Raw genomic sequence first — 10,452 nt, forward strand, 5'->3', positions numbered from 1 at the left:
AGTGCGTACGCTACTCACAGCCACAAGTTGCGCGTCTTGCTCCGCAGCAAGCACTCTAACGTTTGGTAATTTGACACGTTTGCTTGGGTTCAAAGTCAAACAGAAACTAACAAACACACAGACAGACTTGTTCAGCTCTCCTGTGCTGTAAGGTAAATGTTTCTGTCCATGCGCGTAATCTCCACTGTGGTCCCCCTTATTTACGAATGGGCCTCAGTTTCAGTCAGACTTGCGATGGAATTCTTTGTAAATATGACGACGCATCGCTCCGTCTCTCATCCAGCTGCTCTCCGCTGTTATTATCAGGGACGCATTTAACTGCCTTGCTGTGATTTCACCCATTCTCGCTGTAGAAGAAGTTATGCTGTCCTCTACGCCCTTAATGCAACTAATATAGACTAGTGCAGGTGATGGTCATATAGAATTGCAGGAATTTTGTTTCAAATAACATTAATTTACAATTATGTATCCCCTTTATTTGATAATATGCATTTTACTTTTTCAAGCCATGTTTCCAGAGGCTTTCTACATAATGCTGCTCTCACAATCTGGATGTAAAATTTAGATAATAACCTAATTGTAGTTTAATTTGAAATTCTGTAGTGACAGAGTAAAATGTGACACTGTTACAGGGGAGACATGAAAAATATCATGCTTACCAGAGCTGAGAGTTAAAAATGTGTTGATGTCAAAATGCAAAGTTAAATACAGTAGTACATAAATTTATAAATATATTTCGACCTGAAGATTTACTTATTCACCGGGTCCCAGGACATCTGTTGTTTCCAGGTCTGGCACTACCAAATCTTTGCCTTTCTATCCTGTTCATCAACCTACAGGTGTTGGACTCACCTGTCTGCAGCTTTCATTTATGTATGTTTTCAGAAATAAGCAAATACATTGACTTTAAGACCGTAGTTACAATACACTGTATTGACACTGACTGAAGACCCTAACCTGAGGAATAAAATGAGGAAAATTTCCCCTGATACAGTAAATGTGTCACGCATGTAGAGATACAGTGCTCATTTTCACGTTGTGGTAGGTGATTAGTGGGGATTTGGTTGTTTGATAAATTGAAGCGTATCCCTTCACCTAAGCACATTGGAAACTGAGTCCTTTTCTGTGTATCCAGGCCTTAACCCTATGGGCCCTAGGCCTTTTTTGGGGTATTTTTCCTGCATGCTATATCATGTTTTTTTCAGGACAATCTGGGCAATCCAGATTGAATTCCATTCATTCCATGACCTTCTATATGCCTGTATTTTATATTAAATTTTATATCAATGAAAAAACAAAATCCGTGTGACTAAATTCTTACATTTTTACATGTATCTCACCATAGCAAGTTGGAAGTAGACATATTCTGCCATATATGAAGAGGGGAGAGTCTCTGGAATCTGGCAATGTAAGAACCATGATGCTGGGACAATCTGTCACTTCACAGCTGTCCAAAACATGTGGTTTGTGCCAGGCCGACATGATTGCCAGCATTTTTTCATTATTGCAAGAAATTCCATCGACTCATTCACAAGTCAAAAATGTATTTTATCTGAAAGAAACATGCAATATTTACATCTAAGATAATAGAAAAATAGTCAACCAAGTGCAATGATGTCCTCCAAGATAATATTTGCCACTTTGTTTGCAGTTAAAAAAAAATTGGGCCATGGGTGGGGGGGTGTCCCCCTCAATGTATATGGTGACTACTGCCCTGTAAGCATGCATAATTAGGCTACAAGTGTCTGGGTGCGCAAAGGTGAAGTGCGCTTGTCTTGTCATACAAAGTTTGATGGAGTGTCAACTGGACAATATGGAGATATTTGCATCTTGAAAGCCGGACTACAAATGTGGATAGACAGGGAGAAACACACGCAAGCCTAAGACGTGGTAAGATACGATATTCCTCACTATATCAAGTGACTGATAACAAGATCTGTATAATGGGTTGTAAAGAAATTCGTCGGGTTTTTATTTTGTAGACAATTGATTTGGATTTATAGCGTGATGGGATGACAGCACAATGATGTGTGGTATCACTGGAAAATTCTGGTCCTGCACTTTAAAGTCATATGCGTGGCATTTCTGTGCGAGCCTGTATTCGCGAGTAGCCCAATCCATCTAAGAGTAATGTGCAAAGCTGTATGAAACCTCTGTTATACATCAACTTTATCATTTTTTTTCGCTGTGAAAACATTGGACTACCGACAAGTGCTTAGTCTTGTCGGAAAGCTATGGTTCCCCTCACAGTCGCAGAGAAAATCGATAGAGAAGAACAGGTGTGAATTTGGACTATGCGTCGTTCAGGCCCATAGGGTTAAAGATAACATAAGACAGACGGCATACTTCTATATCGAACTTTCTTTTCCTCCTCCTCCCACATCTGAAGGCTTGGACCTTTTCATTATTATGAAATGCAGGTAAAATGTAAATATCTACTTATCTTGACCAGATTTTGACACAGACCCCACACTCTGTGTGCACAGTACAGGTGCAGGGGCAGGGCAGATGAAAAATTTTGAGGAACAGGGGTGCAAAGTGTATTTCTTTCTTGCTTTCTTGCTTGCTTTCTCTCTTTCTATCTTTTTTTTCTGTATTTGTTCATTTGTTACCTCCGGAAAAAAATAGGATGGGCGCCCACTGGTGAATTTTTATTATTTTTATTTTTTATTTTATTTTCATTTTTTTCCCAGCGCCCACCAGACAATGTGGTGCCTTAGGCGACCGCCTATATCGCCTATGCCTTAAGCCGGCCCTGGCCAACCTTTTACAGCAGGGTAAATGCAGCACACCCCCCTTTGCCCCCCGGGTATGAGTCATAATCTTAGATTTTGCAAAACGAATTTTGTATGGCTCTCTGCAGCCACTTATGGGATATTAACTTTTCACATTTGTGTTGAACCCAAGTGACAGAATTTTCCAAGACTTGCTTAGCAAAGCTTTGCTGTGGTATCTGAACAGATGTAGCATCTGTGCTCCAAGTTTGGTAACAATTACTCAAGCCAATATTGATTAATGCACATTTATGTAAAATTGAAGTTAAAGACAAATGTTTAAGACCGGACAATTTAGAACGACTGAAGTATCAGTATGTCCTTGATACTTTGGATTGATGATAATTGTAATATTTCAGGACAAGTGGCCCAGTGGTTTCTGACATGTTCTTAAAAAAAAGGATTTAGAGAAAATTGAGAAAAAGTTGCAATATTTGTCATTTTTAAAGCAGTAGACAGCAATCATCAACTGGCAGCCCACAGGTCATACAGCGCAGTCTTGATTCCAACCTACAGCCCTTTGCTGCATGTCATCCTCTCTCTGTCAGCCTTTCACGCTAAATGCTGTCCTATCAAATGGATGCAAAATGTCAAAAAAAGTATTTAAAATGATAAAAGAAATTGGACTCTAAACCAAGATGTTTTCAAGATAATTGCAAAAATTGATTGTTAGAGGGCTACCTTCTGTCTATTTTTTTTCTGTGCCTAAGGAGTGGGCAGAGTTTGCAACCCACCTGCCAATTTTCGGTGACTTTTGGCCTTACCTTTTTTGCTGGCGAAAGAAAGCATAGGACTCCAGCAATGACATGCAGCTTTGACCCCTCAAAATACTGTGGCAAAGGCTGTCACTGATTTGGTCAACTGCCTGAAGACTGATGATAGATTTGTTGTATTGTTGTGGAGGTGAACAGAAGAAACAGCAGACCACTGAAATGTGTTAATTTATTAGTGAGAGCACAGAGAGGAGGACAGGTGGCAGGAAGAAAATACAGATATCATATTTGGATGTATACAGATGATGTACTCTAAACACAAAAGGCTAAATTCGGCCTGGGCCTAAGAGCCCATGGTGCCTAAAAATTCCCAGATTAATTGTATGTTGGTCAATTCGACCATGTAAACAGATATGTGTCAGTTTTTTAATTTAACTGTCACAATGTACAGAGTGACAAGCAGAAGACTAAAGACTTAACACAGCCTTTTTAATCCCATCACTTTCTCACACTGCTAATCTCAACACAAGGTACAACAGACCTGGGGGGTATTCCAGAAAGCAGGTTTAGTGAAAACTCTGAGTATGTTAACCCTGAAATGAGGGAAACTCTGGGTTTTCAGTTCCAGACAGAGAGGTAATTCAAACTCAGAGTCAATCACCATGGCAACTGACTCTCTGTGAACCTAACCTGCTCGCTGGCAGGTTTTCTATAAGAAACCCTGAGTTCACCCTGTCTCCTCCCTACTGCTGAGCCTGAAGCAAGCTGGCAGACAGACATGGGTTGTCCGTATGTAGGAAATCCTATCGATATCGAGGCAGAATTAATTAACAATGCCTTATGCCGGGAGGGGATCTTCAGACCCCGTTTAGATGTGCTGTCATTCCCCAGTGAATATCTGTTTGAACCGTACTGTTTTTCATTTGACTCAATCATTTACCTCAACAACATTCTCCGGCCACGCATATCAAATCTGACACACCGCAGACGTGTGCTCTCATCAGAGCAAATGTGCATCGCACTACGTTTTTTTGTGAACGGTAGCTTTTTATATGATATTGGTGGCCTACAGTATATAATGAAATAGCCACTGAATGACAGGTTATTTAAGCTACTTTGTTTAATAAATCAAATATGAATAAAACTAAAGAAAGGTACAGTCATGGCCAAGTCAAATATGCCTTACTTGTTTGAATGATATTTTTATATTTAATTTAAAGTTGCTTTCAAGTGTGTTTTTCCCCTGTGAGATTGCACCTACATTAAAATATTTTTTTATTCAAAACCACTCCACCACTTTTTCACCTGTATGCTCCAATTTTAATTAAATGTGGTTAAATGTAAATTAATGGCAGGGCTCTCAAGTTTTGGTGTCAGTTCAGAGTGAGATATTTGCTGGGTGGCGAAGGGGGGGGGGGGGGGGTTCTTGGGTATGGTAGTTTTTAAAGGATTCAAATTTCAAATAAGTCATCAACCATCTATATGTGCTTAAAATAGCTGCCGAAATTAGCAAGGATTCTTTTTTAATATTTTTTGGGGGGGGGTCCTTGACAGGACAGTTACGCGTGAAAGGGAGAGAGAGACAAAGGGAGTGACATGCAGCAAGGTGCCACAGGCCGGAGTTGAACCCGGGCCGCTGCGGCAAAACCAACATATATGGAACGCCTGCTCTATCCACTAAGCCACCAACATCCCATCAAGCCAACTCTGCTTGCTAAATTTCACATGCCACCTCTCTCTCCTTGGCAGCTTTAGCAGTGTTACTTTTTTTATGAAATATATGCTCATATTCGCTGTAGGCATTCATGAGCACCTCCAATTCCACAGGTGTAAAATAAGTTGATCGCTTTTTCTCTCCGGTTGCCATGGTGAATCGAGGTATTGGGACTCCACTGATGATGGCTTTTTATTGTGGTTGTGCACATGCTTAACTCAAGGTGTGCATACTCAGAGTTGATTGAACTAATTCAAATCAGCTGTTCTGGAACAGGATACTCAGTTTCCCAGCTCAGGGTAAGTCAACTCAGAGTTCAGGATTAGACTTGGAGTTTGTTGAACCTCTTACCTGGAATACCCCTCTGGCTGTCTGTCACACACACAGGAAGTCAGATTGGGGATTGCTGTCAGATGTTGTGGGGAAAGTCTTTCACCATGGCACAGAAAGTCTGATTGCAGCATTCATAAACACACAAAAACAAAGGCATCACACACACTTATACACACATGGCTGTTCTACTGTCAGATTCATATGCACTATGAATATGTATCATTATCAACCAACAACAATAACATCAATATGAGTCATCTGTAAAGAAGTAATGATGATGACTGGGGGTGAAGACATTCCCAATTTGATTCCTGTGTCAACAGAGAGAAAAAGAAAAAGTTTTGAGTTTTTTGAAAAAACAGATTAAATCTTTATTAAAAGAGAAAAGAGCACATTCAATGAACCATTTAAAAAAAAAAAAGACCATAACCTTTTTTGACTCCTCCTCATACTCCAGTATTATACATGCTTTCACTGAATACTTTCATTCATTCACCCTTCATTCATTATCTGTAATTATTTATCCTAGTCAGGGTTGTGGGGGGCTGACATTGGGTGAGAGGTAGGATACAATTTAGAGTCACCAATTAACCTAATGTGCTTCAGACTGTGGGAAGAAGCTGCAGAAACTGAAGATGACCCTTTTTATTTTGCTATAAGAAAAACAAAAATGAAAACATGTTCTCTAATAATAATAATAAGTATCATTATTATTATTATTATTATTATTATTATTATTATTAATAACACTAATTAACACTATTACAGAGCCCCTCCATCATGGCTGTAAAAAACAGAGAAGAAAACCAAAAGCACTAAACACATTCCACAGTATGGATGTTCCACCCTGCCAAACACCTCTTCTTTTTCTTTTTTTGGGGCATTTTTTGCTTTTAATGGACAGGACAGTTAAGTGTGAAGGGTGGAGAGAGAGAGGGGATGACATGCAGCAAAGGGCCACAGGCTGGACTTGAACCCGGGCCGCTGCAACAACAGCCTTGTACATGGGGCGCCTGCTCTACCACTAAGCCACCGACGCCCCAACCAAACACCTTTTCTTGATAGTTCAGACTGTGTGGTTGTCACCTTTTCTTGATACAGAGAAACACCTAAGACCACTTAAGTCCCAATGAGTTATACTTCCAAATAATAAGGTAAACATCTCTGATAGATCTGCTTGGAATACAGTAACTTAACATGTATGATCTAGTCCATTGCTTTTTTTCACTGTGCCAGAGTCTTTGAGAAAAAGTCTCGATAGAGTAAAAACTCCTCTTTCCACACTGCTATTAAGGACATCAAGAACATCTCTCCCTAATGTGGACCAAAAAGCTTAATACAAGTCCCCCAAGAAACCATCAATGCCCGGAACTCTTCTATTCTCCATTCAGTGCCACCTGGAATTATTTGAGAGAAAATGGACATGCCAGCTCGGCATTTGTTGGCATTTATATTTAGTTGTAAAGGAATTGCGATACGACATGGTACTTTTTCTACGCCCACAACTGTTGAGCATGACAAAATTCCACAGCTCTCTTCCTGACATCTGGAATCTGTGAGCTCATGCCCATCAGCTCTCCAAAAACAGTGTATGAGGCAAGCCTAGAACAAGCAGGGTGGAGGGCACGCATATCCAAAAACCTTTAACGGGTGCTGGATCAAAAAATCAAACTAAAGCAAAAACCAGACAGGAGATCTGCACATTATATTAAAAGCCTCCAGTAGTAGTACAATAATCACCATCACAAAGCAATGATGGTGATTTTAAAATGCCTGATGAAGATCTCTGTTAGATCAAAATGAGGCAGGTTTGACCATTTTTCTTTCCATTAAAGACGACTTTGGAAAGAGCCATTCTTATGCTTTCATCCCAAGCAGATCTGCCTATACTACAAGCTTTTGTCTCTCTGTCCTCTTTAATACTGGAGATCCACAATCTCAGCCTCTAGGGAGCTCTATATTCATCACATAAGCACAACATCTCAAGGCAATTGAATCGAACGCAACTGGACTTGGTTTTGTCTTAGAAGACGTTTCACCTCTTATCCAAGAGGCTTCATCAGTTCAGGTGAAACGTCTTCTAAGACAAAACCAAGTCCAGTTGCGTTCGATTCAATTGCCTTGAGATAACTATGACCTGGATGAATGAGAATATCCACAGGCATAAGCACAACACTGTGCACAAAGTGGTCGGTCCCAGGGGCACAGACTGTGTGGTTGTCTCCAAGCTTAGATGTTTGTGGTGGGTTGCTCCTTTAATGCAGTGTGTTTCAGTCATTAAGTGCGAGTGAATGCAGCCCCAGACCTGCCTTCTCCCCCAACCACACCCCTAATTAGTGCCAGATATAAGGACCTTGGTGGCTGTGCTCATTCTTTGTCTCTTGTCCTCTTCCCTGTTGTGGTTGTTTGTTAGCAGATATGTTGTAAATTCCTTTAGACAAGTCAATGCTTTTAACCCTGTGTGCTAAGTTGCTTACCTTTTATTTTCAGCTTTGCTCAGATCCATTATCCAAGCACAATGCATGTGGAACCTTTTGTATGTTTACCTGCTGCGGTTTTGCGATCTTTGTTTTGCTGTTTTGCTGCTTTGTACCTATTTTTCTGTTAATAAACCAACTAGGGTGTTGGTTCTTTTCTTTTAGTGAGGCAGAGTGCCATCTTTTTGGGAGGTGAGGCACCTATGCATGCAATGCAATGCATGTGAGTAAAAGCACTGGGACATGAGTTTAGATTGTACCATTTTGCCGTGAGTATTGCAGTGTTGCACTTGTGGTGAATAGGTGGCACCTCTGGGCACTCCTTATTGTAGTCTGCCTCTCCATGAGTGGCTTCTGCTCACTTCCCCTAGTTTTGTTTTGTTAAGTTTTGTGTTGGACAGAATATTTTTTCTAAAAGATTTTGGATTAAGACTGTCTTGAGCTAATTGTAATAAACAGTATTTTAAAAATTGGCATCAAATCAAATCAAACTTTATTTATATAGCGCTTTTCATACATTAAAAATGCAACACAAAGTGCTTCACAAAAAAAACATACAACAAAAATACTACAAATATTGAAAACCCACCCCTCCCACCCCCACACATAAACACACACACACACACACACACACACACAGTCAATATAGTAACATGTCAGGGCACTGAGGCACCAGGGGCCTGTATCACGAAGCAGGATTAATGTCTTAGCGAGGTAACGTCAGGGTTAACCCTGGGTTTTCGGTCTCACGAAGCCGGTTCAGTTCTTATCGGGGTAGATCACCATGGTAACTTATTCTGAACGGCTATCCTGCTCTGGAGCAGGGTAAGTTCAGGGTTGAATCTGATCCTATAAAAAGCACCACCCACTGGCCAATCAGCTGTTCGGAAAAAAATGACTCCGCTGACAGAAATGCAGCCCAGTCTTGACGGGAAGTTTAGCTAATTAATTTGATTGATTTTGATTTGAAAGTTTATTTTGAACATTAAAAAAGAAAANGATTCAAGGGTGTGATCAGTGTCAGATGTACAGGTACAGGTACTGTAGCTACTTGAACCAGTGATGAGTAATTTAAACTACACATAATTTTATTTTTTACCTTGTTTTGTCTTGATTTTTCCTTCTCTCCTCCTCTCTTTCTTCTTTCCTTACCCGTTTTTTTTTCTTCTCTATTATGTGATTTCATTGATGTTTTGACAGGGGAATTTTTTTCTTTTCTTTTTTTAATCTTGTAAATTTTATACTGTCTGTTTTTAACATTATATACAAATAAACTAATCTAAACTAAAACTAAATATTATCCATCCCGTTATGCGTTGCCACGCATGTTTCCTCCACCTGCAGCTGCCACGGTGTTGGCCTTTTCTGTAATGTTGCTTTTCTCCTCCTCATATTTTAGTAGAATTAATCTCTGATCCTCACGAGAAATACTTTTTTTGCCCTCACATACGGTGCTCTGTGAGGACGCTCAGTGACGCTGCGCTTCTCTCATGATTGTGATTTGTCCGCTGCGTGCACGTTCACAGCTTCACGCATCTCCATGGCGACGTCCCCGTGGGCAGACCGGACACACCTCCCAGTGTGGAGGCCCCCCACGAGGAAACACTGGAGCTAAAAAACTAAAAGACTAAAAGGCAATGGGATAGGTTAAAACAAGTATGAGAAAAAATAATGATAAAATGCATAAAAAATGTAAGGATTTAGAGAAATTAAAGATTTAAATATTAAAAAAATGAAGATTTAGAAATTTAATAATAATAAAATGCATAAAGATTTAAAAAAAACAAATTCTATAATGTATTATCTGACTCACCCAAGTGCACAGATTTATTAGATGAGATGTCTATAATCAAATCAGTGTTCCACATCATCCAAAGTAGACTGCAGTAGAGTCATGCCCCCTTTTTTAACAAGCATGGCCAAACATGACGCAAGGAGGAAGCACAAGGCATATTTCAGTCTTTAAATCATAGTTAAGTACATAATTTGTTATTCAAACTGTTTTAAGTAAACATGAGATGGTTTGTTACTTATACATGTAAAAAAAAAAATCATATGAAAGATTTATGGCTTTTAATCAGGATTTTTTTCAAAAATGTCTGTCCATTGGAATGGAGGGTGGATCTGAATGTCACCAGAAAATTAAAATGGAAATACTGTTGTGACTTGATTTTCTGAAGAAACAATCAGCTTAAAACATTTTATTGTGTCCACAGAATATTCAGCTCTTGAGTTTTTCAGCATTCTGTTCAAATACAATGCAAAATATATATCCAATGGGTCTCATTCATGAAAAGTGAGTAAATCTGTGTGTAGATTTGCACATAAAAGCCTACTCTACTAAAAACCTACTCCGGATTCAGGAACGCTGCGGGAAACTCAGATTTGATCGTAAACACGTGTGTATGATCATGAATGCCAATCCATCGTAAAGTGACAGC

The 10,452-nt window shown here is 39.6% G+C and overlaps 1 protein-coding gene across 1 annotated transcript in view; it reads right to left on the reverse strand.

Annotated features, from left to right (window-relative positions):
• Positions 1–3,718: 3,718 nt before the first annotated feature.
• Positions 3,719–10,452, reverse strand: part of LOC126386441 (C->U-editing enzyme APOBEC-2-like) — an 87,332-nt gene continuing 80,598 nt past the window's right edge. Inside the window, exon 4 of the mRNA XM_050038799.1 lies at positions 3,719–5,845. The gene's annotated coding sequence lies outside the window, so the exon portion shown is untranslated. The remainder of the gene's footprint in view (positions 5,846–10,452) is intronic.

The sequence above is a fragment of the Epinephelus moara genome, chromosome 24 (genome assembly GCF_006386435.1).
Source record: "Epinephelus moara isolate mb chromosome 24, YSFRI_EMoa_1.0, whole genome shotgun sequence".
NCBI lineage: Eukaryota > Metazoa > Chordata > Actinopteri > Perciformes > Serranidae > Epinephelus > Epinephelus moara.